Source organism: Bos indicus, chromosome 10, assembly GCF_029378745.1.
Source record: "Bos indicus isolate NIAB-ARS_2022 breed Sahiwal x Tharparkar chromosome 10, NIAB-ARS_B.indTharparkar_mat_pri_1.0, whole genome shotgun sequence".
Lineage (NCBI taxonomy): Eukaryota > Metazoa > Chordata > Mammalia > Artiodactyla > Bovidae > Bos > Bos indicus.
In genome coordinates, this window is record NC_091769.1 from 84,701,670 (window position 1) to 84,715,410 (window position 13,741).

General features: G+C 40.6%; 1 protein-coding gene across 11 annotated transcripts in view; it reads right to left on the bottom strand.

Annotated features, from left to right (window-relative positions):
- NUMB (NUMB endocytic adaptor protein) overlaps positions 1 to 13,426 on the bottom strand; it is a 160,657-nt gene extending 147,231 nt beyond the window's left edge. For 9 of the 11 annotated variants that reach the window (XM_070797831.1, XM_070797829.1, XM_070797828.1 and 6 more), the window contains exon 1: positions 13,332 to 13,426. The gene's annotated coding sequence lies outside the window, so the exon portion shown is untranslated. Of the gene's footprint in view, positions 1 to 13,093; positions 13,117 to 13,331 lie in introns of those variants that run through there. The other 2 variants (XM_070797832.1, XM_070797825.1) reach the window with 2 other exon arrangements.
- Positions 13,427 to 13,741: the final 315 nt, after the last annotated feature.

The window sequence follows — 13,741 nt, forward strand, 5'->3', positions numbered from 1 at the left end:
ATATATGCAATTTCATTACATATCAATTACACCTGAATTTTGTAAAAGGTATATGCCATTTTGGGGGAAGAGAAGTTTCTGAAATGATACATCTGGGTAAGAAAAGGGTAGAAAAAGTAGGCTGAGAGCTCTTAGTATGATGCAGCTTTTTAAAAGACAAAATATTAACCAATCCCTACATGGTAATACCTGAATTTTCAGCCAGAAAATGGAGGAGTCAAAATAACCAAGGCTACCTATGAATTCAGTCTAGCCTTATAAAGTGAAAATTTTAAAAATTCATCTCAACATTTATTTGAATGTACATATTCTTCAAATTGGGCTTCCCTGGTGGCTCAGACCATAAGGCTATATGCCTTATTCTCAGGCATAAAGAATATGCCTGCAATGCGGGAGACCCAAGTTCAATCTCTGGGTTGGGAAGATCCCTTAGACAAGGGAATGGCTGGCTACCCACTCCAGTATTCCTGCCTAGAGAATTCCACAGACAGAGGAGCCTGATGGGATACAGTCCGTGGTGTCATATGACTCTCAGACACGACTGAGAAACTAACACTTTCACTACTATTCTTCAAATTGGATCTAATTTTAGGACTCTGAACTAAAATGGATGGGAGTGGGAAACTGGATTAAGATGACCATTACATCTACTCCTGTGGGCAAGAATCCCATAGAATGCAGTAGCCCTTATAGTCAACAAAACAGTCTGAAACACACTACTTGGGTGCAATCTCAAAAATGACTGAATGATCTTGGTTCATTTCCAAGGCAAATCATTCAACACCACAGTATCCAAGTCTATGCCCCAACCACTGATGCTAAAGAAGCTGAAGTTGAACAGTTCTATGAAGACCTACAAGAAGACGTTCTAGAACTAACACCAAAAATGAAGTCCTTTTCATCAAAAGGGATCGTAATGCAAAAGTAGGAAGTCAAGAGATACCTGGAGTAACTGGCAAGTTTGGCCTCAGAGTACAAAATGCTGCACTGTGCTTAGTTACTGAAGTCATGTCCAATTCTTTGCAACTCCATGGACTGTAGCCCGCCAGGCTCCTCTGTCCATGGGGATTCTCCAGCCAAGAATACTGGAGTGGGTTGCCATGCCTTCCTCCAGGGGATCTTCCCACAACCCAGGGATAGAACTGGGGTCTCCCGCATTGCAGGTGGATTCTTTACCAACTGAGCCACCAGGGAAGCCCAAGAATACTGGAGTGGGTAGCCTATCCCTTCTCCAGGGGATCTTCCCACAACCCAGGAATCGAACCAGATTTTCCTGCATTGCAGGTGGATTTTTTACCAGCTGAGCTACCAGGGAAGCCCAAAATGAAGCAGGGCAAAGGCTAATAGAGTTTTGCCAAGAGAACCCACTGGTCATAGCAAACACCCTCTTTCAACAACACAAGAGCAAACTCTACACATGGACATCAGCAGATGGTCAATACTGTAATCAGACTGATTTATTTTCTGCAGCCAAAGATGGAAAAGCTTTATACAGTCAGCAAAAACAAGACCTGGAGCTGACTGTGGACCATGAGCTCCTTATTGCAAAATTCAGACTTAAATTGAAGAAAGTAGGGAAAACCACTGTACCATTCAGGTATGACCTAAATCAAATCCCTTATGATTATATAGTGGAAGTGACAAACAGATTCAAGGGATTAGATCTGATAGACAAAGTGCCTAAAGAACTACGGACAGAGGCTTGTACCTACAGGAGGCAGTGACCAAGAAAAAGTAATGAAAGAAGGCTAAGTGGTTGTCTGAGGAGGCATCACAAATAGCTTAGAAGAGAAGCGAAAGGCAAGGGAGAAAGGGAAAGATGGGAAAGATACACCCAACTGATACAGAGTTGTTACAGAGAATAGCAAGGAGAGATAAGAAAGCCTTCTTTATGTGAACAATGCAAAGAAATAGAGAAAAACAGTAGAATAGGAAAGACTAGAGAGCTCTTCAAGAAAATTGGAGATATCAAGGGAACATTTCACACAAGGATTGGCACAGTAAAGGACAGAATGTCAAGGACCTAATAGAAGCAGAAGAGATTAAGAAGGGGTGGCAAGAATATACATAAGAATATATAAAATAGCATAAAAAATACAAAAAAGGTCTTAATGACCCAGATAACAACAATGGTGTGTTCACTCACCTAAAGCCAACAACCTGGAGTGTGAAATGAAGCGGGCCTTAGAAGCATTATTACAAACAAAGCTAGTGGAGGTGACAAAATTCCAGCTAAGCTATTTAAAAATCTTAAAAGATGATGCTGTTAAAGTGCTGCACTCAATATGTATGTCAAGCAAATTTGGAAAACTTAGCAATGGCCACAAGACTGGAAAAGGTCAGTTTTGATTCCAATGCCAGAGAATACTCAAACTATTGTACAACTGCACTCATTTTCACATGCTAGCAAGGTAATGCTCAAAATCCTTCAAGCTAGGCTTTGAAAGTACGTGAACCAAAAATGTGCAGATGTACAAGCTGGATTTAGAAAAGGCAGAGGAACCAGAGATCAAACTGCCAAGATCCGTTGGATCACAAATTAAGCAAGAGTTTCCAGAAAAACAGCTACTTCTGCTTCATTGACTATGCTATAGCCTTTGACTATGCGGATCACAACAAACTGTGGAAAATTCTTATAGAGATGGAAACACTAGACCACTTTACCTGTCTCCTGAGAAACCTGTATTAAGGTCAAGAAGCAATGGTCAGAACTGGACATGGAACAACAGACTGCTTCAAAACTGAAAAAGGAGTTTGCCAAGGCTGTATATTGTCACTATGCTAATTTAACTTATATGCAGAGTGTATCACGCAAAATGCCAGGCTGGATCAATCACAAGCTGGAATCAAGATTGCAGGAGAAATATCAACAACCTCAGATATGCAGATGATACCACTCTAAAAAAGTGAAGAACTAAAGAGTCTCTTAAATGAGAGTGATAAAGGAAGAGTGAAAAAGCTGGCTTAAAACTCAACATTTAAAATATGAAGATTATGGCATCCAGTTCCATCACTTCATAGCAAATAGAAGGGAAAAAAGTGGAAAGAGTGACACATTTTATTTTCTTGGGCTCCCAAATCACTGCTAACAGTGACTGCAGCCATGAAACTGAAAGACACTTGCTCCTTGGAAGAAAAGCTATGACAGACCTAGTCAGTGTATTAAACAGAGAGACATCACTTTGCCCACAAAGTTTCATATAGTCAAAGCTATGGTTTTTCCAGTAGTCATGTACAGATATGAGAGCTGAACCATAAAGAAATCTGAGTGATGAAGAATTGATGTTTTCAAATTGTGGTGCTGGAGAAGACCCTTGAGAGTCCCTTGGACTGCAAGGAGATCAAACCAGTCAATTGTAAAGGAAATCAACCTTGAATATTCATTGGAAGGACTAATGCTGAAGTTCTAATCCTTTGGCCACCTGATGCAAAGGGCCGACTCATTGAAAAAGACCCTGATGCTGGAAAAGATTGAGGGCAAGAGAAGGGGGTGACAGAGGATGAGATGGTTGGATGGCATCACTGACACAATGGACATGATTTTAAGCAAACTCCAGGAGATAGTGAAGGACAGGGAAGCCTGGTGTGCTGCAGTCCATGGGGTCACAAAGAGTCTGACTTAGCTACTGAAGAACAACAATTCTACAAATATAAACGTATATGCATACGTATAGATGTACAAAGTAATAAATGTTAAACATATATGTAAGTGTAAGGCTTCCCAGGTGGCGCTAGTGGTAAAGAACCTGCCTGCCAATGCAGGATACATAAGAGACTTGGCTTCGATCCCTGGATCATGAAGATCCCCTGGAGGAGGTGGTAACCCACTCCAGTATTCCTGCCTGGGATAATCCCAAGGACAGAGGGTCCACAGGGTTGCAAAGAGTCAGACACGACTTAAGTGACTTAGTACACAGTACGCAGCACATGTAAGTATAATGCATATAGGTATTTAGAACTTATTACTTTTGTCTACAGATAATATTTGATGAGCAAATGGATTTGAGAGAGCTTTACTAACTACAGAAAATATCTACCCCTCAATCCAAAGAGTTGCAGGCAACAGATTAAGAACTGCCAATGAAGCTATTCAATGCCAAGGAGATACAGTATTTAAATATTACCTTAAATAAAACTTAAGTCTAATGAAAAATGTATCTAATTGGTTCCTTAGCTATACTTCATAATCCAAAAGAATTTAGGGATTAATTATAACAATGCTAATCTGGGTATAGATAATTAAGAATTTACTATGACTGAATGGCAAAAAATACAGCAGGTTGACTGAACTAAAAATAAGACAACAGAGTCAAGAAGAATTCAAGATTGCTTTTAATGTCTAACGAAGTTTAAGTTTCATAGTTCAATTTAATATATGATTCTTTCATAGTCCATGCAAAAAAAAAAAAAAAAACAGAAAAATCTTTTGCCTCCTATCTGCTTTGTTCACTTTACCTCCTACCTGCAATCCTGCATCCTTACAACAGTAGCCAAGGTTTGCTAAGTATGGGGTCACACAGAGTCAGACACGACTGAAGCGACTTAGCAGCAAGCAACCCCATAGACGGCAGCCCACCAGGCTCCACCGTCCCTGGGATTCTCCAGGCAAGAACATTGGAGTGGGTTGCCATTTCCTTCTCCAATGCATGAAAGTGAAAAGTGAAAGTGAAGTCGCTCAGTCATGTCCGACTCTTAGTGACCCCATGGACTGTAGCCTACCAGGCTCCTCTGCCCTTGAGATTTTCCAGGCAAGAGTACTGGAGTGGGGTGCCATTGCCTTCTCCATTACTATGAGCTAAGTACCGTTAAATGCTTTACACAAATTATCTCATAATTCTCAAAGCTATTTATTTCACAGATGAGAAAACTAAATTAATTTGCCTAAGGAAGTAGAGCTGGATTTGAACTCGGCCAATCAAAGTTAATTTAGTTGATGTTATAAATTCAACTGGCGGTCAGAGTCTCCCCATCATTCACTCAGTACATTTGTATCCCAGAGAATACCAAAAATGATAAAGTCGTGACTTCAAAAACTTTACAGCTTTATGAAGATTAAATCTAATATCACAAAATAAATTTTTAAAAAATCCTCACCAATATGAGGATAACATACCAAGCTGTATGGTTTCTAAAATTAAGCTGGAATATCAAGGAATGGAGCATTAAGAAATCAACAGCTTTTGATAAAATATGTTAACATTTTTAGAAATGATGACCAATCATAAAAAAAAAAATTTTTTTTTGGCCATGCTGTGCAGCATGTGCAGCATGTTAGTTCCCCAAACAGGCATCAAACCCACACCCCCAGCACTGGAAGTCTAGAATCTTAACCACTGGACTGCCAGGGAAGCCCCACCAGTCATATGAATAGATATTCACAATTCATTTTCTTGCCAATATACCCAATACAGTATTTACTACTATAATCACTGCAAGAATAAGAAAGACTCTGCTACCATAGGAAAACACCCCTTCATACTATGAACAATAAAGAATTTTCAAAAATAAGAATGGATCTGGGAATTTCCTGACTATCCAGGAGCTAGGACTCAGTGCTTTCACTGCCATGGCCTAGATTCAATCCCTGGCCAGGGAATTAAGATCCCACAAGCCACGAGAGGCAGCCCTCCCTGCAAAAAAAAAAGAAAAAAAAGAATAAATCTACTCTTTAAAATAGTTAACTATTCAAAATTATGTTCACTAATGAAATTAAAATAAAGCCCATAACATCATGAATGTTATGGAAATTATACAGCTGCTTTCATCAGAGACAATTTAAGAGATAATATAGCTTTTAACAGCTTTCTACATGTGAAAAAAGATTTTTCTTTCACGTTTGACCAAATCCTTAACTAAGGAAGGTAGAGGGCTTAACTTAAGAAATAAAATCTACTTCAACTTGAATCATGAAGAGTAATGTATTAACTATAAGGGAAGATAAACTGATCCTTTCTAACTAGCATTTAGAACAAATTTTAAGTCATTAAATCTATAACATTCAACTTTTTTTCCAGTAGCAGGGTTAATGGCACCCACTATTAGGAAAAATCCCTGATGCTGGGAAAGACTGAGGGCAGAAGAAGAAGAGGGCATCAGAGGATGAGATGGCTGAACTGCATCACTGATGCAATGAACATGAACTTGGACAAACTCTGGGAGATGGTGAGGGACAGGGAGGCCTGGCATCTTGCAGTCCATGGGGCTGCAAAGAGTTAGACCGACTGGGCAGCTGAACAACAATGTTAGCAAAACTCAGGCAGAAGAGGATCAGATGATATGCTTGGAGATACAACCTGTGACCACATAAAAAAATATAAGCCTCATTACCCCATGTAAATATTAGCCTTTTACCCCATGTATACCAACCACAAAAACAAAGATTTTAAATACTTAAAATACATGTAAAATTATAAAGTCAATTCCTGTTTTTCTAACTACCACATTGCTTATAATCACAGTATCTGGGATATTAAGAAAGAGCTAGTTCAGTTCAGTCACTCAGTCGTGTCCGACTCTTTGCGACCCCATGAATCGCAGCACGCCAGGCCTCCCCGTCCATCACCAACTCCCAGAGTTCACCCAGACTCACGCCCATCAAGTTGGTGATGCCATCCAGCCATCTCATCCTCTGTCATCCCCTTCTCCTCCTGCCCCCAATCCCTCCCAGCATCAGAGTCTTTTCCAATGAGTCAACTCTTCACATGAGGTGGCCAAAGTATTGGCGTTTCAGCTTTAGCATCATTCCTTCCAATGAACACCCAGGACTGATCTCCTTTAGAATGGACTGGTTGGATCTCCTTGCAGTCCAAGGGACTCTCAAGAGTCTTCTCCAACACCACAGTTCAAAAGCATCAATTCTTCGGCACTCAGCCTTCTTCACAGTCCAACTCTCACATCCATACATGACCACAGGAAAAACCATAGCCTTGACTAGACGGACCTTTGTTGCCAAAGTAAAGAAAGGGCTAAAATTGCTATAATTACTAATTATTAACATCATCGTGTACTGAGTGCCCACTATATGCAAGGTACTACATAAAATGCTTTTTGTTTAATTCTCATTATCAGGACAGTTAAGGAGGATATTAGAAGCTCCATTTTATAGATGACAAAACTGAGGCTACGAAAGATTTCATAAACTGCCTACTGCCTAATTAGTCAATTAGTAAATGACAGAGCCAGGGTTCAAAACCATGGTCAAACAATCACAGAACTTGGGTTTTTTTCTATCCTATCATTCTTCCTCAGAACACAAATGATACTTCTTTCAATTTCTCTATATGGTAGTTACAAATGTACTTCTGTGATCATCAGGCTATTCTGTGAGTCTGAGATTCTAGGTTGAAAAAAATTTATTAAATAATACTGGGAGCTAAAATTCCTGATTAAAAAAGTCCGAAGCATCACTTACTTTTCTAAAGTCAAAGACAGTCAATCTTAAAAGATATGAATTTTGCTTTTTTTCTGTGTTCCTGACTTCCCTGACTTTGTCTTTATTCAGGAGCCAAGCAAGTGTTCTACAGCTTTAAATCCCTTTTCCTCCCTAACTAAACTGGAAAAATCTGATGATAATCACTTTTCTAATTAACTATATAACTTTAATACAAACAGGTTACCATAATTAATATTTTGCTACCTAATCAGAGAACTCAAGACTTTGCTAGTGAATGTAAGGTAGCAACAAGCAAGTAGGGAGAAAGAGTCTGGGTAGGCAGAGAAAGCAAAGCCACAGAAGTCAATTATTAACCAACTCCTTGGTTCATCCATTTAAGATGACTGGAGTCTTCTTCCTGCCTAGTCCCAGACTCCATTAAAAAGGACAAATGGGAAGGCATGGCCTAGTAACAAGTGTTGGGCACCTATTCCCAAGAGCTAGAGAGCAGAGTCGAGTATCCTGCCTTCTAAATCCGCATGGTCCAGCCCAGGTTCCCATCCTAGGACTAGCAATTCTCATGGTGTTCATTTGTATTCTGACATGCTTTCCTGAGTGGAACACAACAAAGGAAGAGTTCTAACAAGCAGGACGAAAAATATGTCCATGCAAGAATGTTGCAAATAGGATCAACCTCCTTTACATATGTCACGCTAGGAAAACTGCCAAGAATGGCTCACTCCTCTAGACATACTTCCTGCAGATCTGCCAGACTCCACCTCAAACACGTCAGTATTCTCCTCATTCTCCCTTAGTCTCAAACCTCCTTTTGCCCTAAGATTTCCCAAGTGCATATTTTATATTCTCAAAAATATATGGCAATAAGATAAAGACAACCTATTTATTAGTACTTGTATTTCATAGTTGAACAGCCTAAAATGCCTTATACACAATTTGCCTTTAATGAGATTTCTAATATGTTAAATTACTGAAGATAAATTTTCTTTGCAAATAAATTGGTCTTTATTTTCAAAAAATTATATTTCTTTGTAAATAAAAGATTTACCATTATATCAAGATAAAGAAATGATAGCAAAAAAAAAAAATGTTTTTTAATTTAAGGAGTACAACTATATCCTTTCTCCCCAGCCCCACCAAGGAAACATATATCAGAATTCAGAAATTGGCAAAATTTAAGATCCATTCCGTGCAAATCAAAATTTATTAAACACAACATATGTATTTTGACAAGTCCAAAATAAAATGTAGCTTTCCAAGTACTCTATTAAAATACCTCTTTTTAAGGTAGTAAGTTTAGCTAGGGAACTTTTCTGATAAAAGGAATTCTCCCAGCAAACCAAAAACAAGACACACAGAACTCCAGATTTTCAGGTAGCACACTTCCATTAGGATCTATTGTATGAGTATTTGGAGAGCAAAAAGCAGAGAAAAGAGATCAGAATCTACATATAAAAGACAAAACTTTACTGAAATAGAAAATGAACTTAATTAACTAGTTTTAATTGAACTTCCACTTGTAAAAATAATTTACATGAATATTCTTTGAAACGGGAAAAAGAGCCTCACTAAATTGTACAGTCAAAAGCAGTTTCTTTGGGATTTAAAAACCACCCATTTTTTTCAACAACAGATTAACAAATCTCACTGTAAAAAGGGTTGAGCAATGAGAGCTATTTGTAGATAAATATGATTAAATTATGGGTAAACAGTAAGTCAACTGAATAAAGTCCATTTATCAAAAAGCGAGTAATCAAACTAATGTGCACAATTATGAAGAATGAATTTTATATTTTTCCCACACTCTATTAAAGATTTTACATTCTTCCATCAGTTAGTAAAGAACCAAATGATCTATACAAAAGTGCCTATCAACTGTACAATAATTAAAGAACAACCATTCTGGTGGTAGGGATACTTCATTTAACTCAATGCAAGGAATTTAAAAGCTTTCATCCTTGCAACCTTTGTCACAAAAATTAGTAAATTTGTTTCATGAAAAGACTGCCTATGTGTTTCAACTCAAATATGCCATGATTTTGTGGCTTTCCAAAGACTGAAATTTTTTTCAAAGATTGAAATTTTAATAAAATATAAGAAAAATGAAATACAAATAAAAATTATTTTTCAGAGAGAGAAAAATCTAAAATTCCTGATGCAAAGCTACTCCAAAAATTTATTCACAATTTCATAAAACATAAATGAAAGGGTTACATATATCTCCTGGAATAAAGATCTTAAAGAGAGCTGTAAGAATCTCTTTGTTTTTAATACTGCTTTCTCCGTTCTTGCATCCATTAAAACAGATATAAATTAACTCTTTGTAAATATAAATCATCTAGTCTTATAAAAAAAATCAAGAACAGCAAAAAATATACGTAAATATTCTCAATATAGCTTTAAGTAAGTATGTAGATTACATTTAGGTCCCTCAAACAAGTTAAAACTTAAAACATATGCCACATCAAGATCATTCTGAAGGGAGAAAACCATCAGAACAAAAGCTCCTGCTTAATAAACTACTTTGTAGGTAAAACTCTCTCCCAGGTGCATTTAATTGTCCAGTATTACCACCATTTTTCTTCAAAAACCTAGAAATCTAAAATACAGAAGTATATTTGGTTCTCTTAAAAATGCTTTTATATATTTTGTATGAAAGGCCATAAAAAATTTTTTAATTCTTTTACTCTCTAAATAGGAAACACCCTTTTGCTTTTCCCTTTTGAAATATGTCTTATTTGGTTTTTACTTACTTTCTACACATGAACTTTTCTCAAACCAGTCTCTTTCAGTATTAGTTGTTACTGTCAATATGTCTGTGTAGACTTGGGTTTTTTACAGACTGTGCTCTACAGTATACTGGTAAGAAAAGCTAAAGAGGAGGGCATGAGTGAAACAAAAGTGGACCACATCTGAGAAACACCATTCAATATCAACTCTCTGCCTCAAATACCCTTCAGTACTCATGCCAAATATTCTCAATTTCTAAAAAGAAACACAACACAGTATGATAAGGCAAACACAGGAGAAACCAAATCATCAACTGAAGAAATTTAATAGAATGTATCACCACCTGAGAAAGAAATACCACAAAAAGAAAAACAAATAATAAACCCAGTTCCTGGATGTCCCTACTGAAACATCACTTTTACTGCATTCCATAGCTCAAAACAGTTTTACAAACTCTTTTTAATGTAAGAAATACATTTTACATTGTAACCTAGTACACACATGTGCGTCATCCTGGTGGCTCAGATGGTAAAGAATTCACCTACAATGCAGGAGACCCAGGTTCGATCTCTGGTTTGGGAAGATCCCCTGGAGAAGGAAATGGCAACCCACTCCAGTATTCTTGCTTGGAGAATTTCATGGACAGGGGAGCCTGGCGGGCTACTGTCCATGGGGTCACAAAGACTCTGACACGACTGAGTGACTAACACACACGTATGAGCAAAATTTCCCAAAACAATATTTTTCCTTGCCATGTGCAATAGTAGTCAATTCTGTTCTATTTCATTTATTTGTAATGCTGGTGGTAACCCACTAAATTGATTTTATAGTTACTAATAAAGTATCATCCAGTTAGAAAAACAGGCTTAAAATAGGGTAAGCAAAAGGAGAAGGGGGGAGCAAAGGATGAGAGGGTTAGATAGCAAGCATCATCAACTCAATGGACATGAATTTGAGCAAACTCTGGGAGACAGCGGAGGACAGAGGAGTATGGCTTGCTGCATGCAGTCCATGGGTCAAAAAGAGTTGGACTCGGCTTAGCAACTAAACAACAAAAAAAACCAGGGTATCCCTTATAGAGTATTAGGGGTTTTTTTTGTTTGTTTTTGTAATTTGCTTCTACCTGTCTAGCAGGTAGACAGGTATTTTAAGGCTGCTACATTATTTTGTTGTTTTATTCACTGAGTCGTGTCTGATTCTTTTCCCACCCCAAGGGCTGTAGCCAGCCAGGCTCCTCTGTCCATGGGATTTCCCAGGCAAGAATATCGGAACGGGTTGCCATTTCCTTCTCCAGGAGATCTTCCCGACCCAGGGATCCAAAGTGCGTTTTGTCAATTGGCAGGTGGATTCTTTATCACTCAGCCACCAAGGAATCCCTTGCTACATTATTACTACTTTCAATAAAGCAAGTGGTTCTCAAAATGTTCCCCTGACCAACATAAGCATCACCTGAGAGAAATTCAAACTCCAGGCCCCACCCTAGACCTACAGTATCAGAAATTCTGGATGGAATCAGCAGTCTGTATTTTAGCAAGCCCTCCAGGTGATTCCGGTTCAAGTTAAAGTTCCAGAATGACGCATTAAAGAATTCTAAGCCTTTCTTCATCCTCTACACATTTTTTAAAAATCCAGTATATAGGACTTATTCTGTGCCAGTTACTATTCTCAAAGTTCCACAGATATTAATTCACATGAAAAAAAAAAAAAAAAACCCTAAGTAGTAGTTAGTATCCGTATCCCTATTATATAGATGAAACTTCTTCACAGAGAGGTTAAGCTATCGAAGCTAGGTGGTGGAACCAGAATTCAAACTTATTTCTAATTTGGAGAAAGTAAGCCTACCCCTCTTCATGCCTCTCCTCTTCCTGATCAAGTTCAGCTATTCCTCCCTGTTTCCCATTCAAATTCCCCGTCTTGTCTATGTCCTTATTTTCTAACATGATTGCTCTCGTCCTAAACATTTCTTTCCTAAAGCACTGGAATGCAAGTCACAACCTTGCTTTGAGAACCCATTCTCTGGCCCTAGATGGCAGGCACGTCAGTATTATTATGCAGCTGAAGTTTCTTCTATTTCTCAAGTTATTAGAACCTATTAAAGGCCCCCCTGTTATTCCTCGTTACCTACTATCCTGGTCAGTTTCCACGAGACCACTAGTCTCTTCCTGAACAACTTTCTCGCTACCTCCTACGACGCCCTATCTCCTACTCCCTTCCTACAAGGAAACTAACTACTTCTCCCGCCTACCCCCCGAGTCATTTTGCTTGACTAATCCCCAGCTGAGAGGACTTCACTCCTCGGGTAAACCTCTCACCACTTCTCAAACCGGAGCTACCCCCTCGAGGTTTTGTTGGTGTTTTTTTGTTTGTTTGTTTTTTGTTTCCCAAAACTCTGCTCGCCCGGGGATCCTCATACCCAGTTCCCAGTCCAGTCTTGGATCTTCCATCGCAGACCAGCGGTGGGGGGCAGGGCGCTGCCGTCCCTCCCCAAGCTGTTCAAGGTCTCCAGCGGTCCGACCAACCGAAGCCCCGCCAGAGCTCCCACAGCGCTGCTCTCATGGATGGCCGCCTTTCTCAGGAGAATCCCCCGCCCCCTCCCTGCCTCCTTCCTCGACATCCTCACTGGGACCCCTGCCGCCCTTGGCCTCCCTTCTCCCTCGGACCCGGGCCACTCCCAGTCTCCCGGCTCCCCACCCCCCCACCCCCAGCTTTCTCCGCTCGGGCCGCTCCCGGACTTCCCGGGTTCCCACCTTCTTCCTCACAACTAAAGGTGTCCGGAGTATACCCGCGTCACCTCGTCCCTCAGACCAGGTCGTAACCGGTCACTCCCTTCTCCGGGACCACAGACGCTCCCGTCTCCCCCAGGAACCTACCCCTCACACGCACCGGTCGCCGGTCAGTGTTCCAGACCCGACCAGCTAGGCGTCCCGAGGGACCTGCTGGCCTGACTCGCTTGGGTCCGGCCCCGCAGCCTACCTTGCCACACTACGAACTCCGCCGCAGGAGCCGGGCGGCTCTCCCACCAGCCCAGTCAGGGCGAACTCGCCGCCGTCGCCGCCCCCGCCCTGGCCCCGGCCCGAGCCGGGCTGGACCCGCAGTCGAGGCCCCCTTCCCGCTGGCTTCCGCCTCGGGAGCGCCGAGATGGAGTTTCCACCCCCACCCCCCGCGACGGCCCCCAGATCTCAGGCCCGCAGGGTTCATTATCGGAACTCACCTGCAGCTGCCGCCGACCAACTCTACCGCCCCTGCCTCTCTACCTCGGGCGCCAGTAGCCACCTAGCGCCTCCACCTCCCCCATGACAACAGTCCCACCCCTTTTCACACATCCTACCTCGCGATTGGATAGTGGGGCGGCAGCTCTCTGCTCTTATTGGTTTAGTTTACCCGTCCGTCAAAGCTTCATTACCGCCCCTTTTCCTGACCCGGTATTAGCCCCCTCCCGGACCTGGAGCGACCTACCAAGCTTTAGTTGTAATTGGTTGATGGTTGGACAGTTCAAAGTTCTGATAGGCTACCGCAAGCGTCTGTTAAGTCAACTGGCAAAGGATGGTCGGCTCCGGTTGGTTCGAGCTTGGGCACAGTTTGGTTGCGCAGTAGAAAGCAAGGAAGGGACTGACACTCAAA